Consider the following 233-nt stretch of genomic DNA (forward strand, 5'->3'; position numbering starts at 1 on the left):
ATAAATCCTACATACGCTCACAGACCAACGCGAAAATAATGGCCGTGAAAAGCAGTGGTTGTTCAAAGCACGAATTATAACACGCCTTGTTCACCCGACCACGAATGCGTGATGAGATCGGACCGAAAGAAAGTGGAAAATGAAAGTAGGTGAGTGAGTGCATATTCATAAATGCTTGTGTTTGCTTGCGTTCTCCGTGTTTGTGTGTTTGAGAGGAGGGTGGGGGAGGTTGT

Source organism: Penaeus monodon, chromosome 33, assembly GCF_015228065.2.
Source record: "Penaeus monodon isolate SGIC_2016 chromosome 33, NSTDA_Pmon_1, whole genome shotgun sequence".
In the NCBI taxonomy this organism is placed as follows: Eukaryota; Metazoa; Arthropoda; class Malacostraca; order Decapoda; family Penaeidae; genus Penaeus; species Penaeus monodon.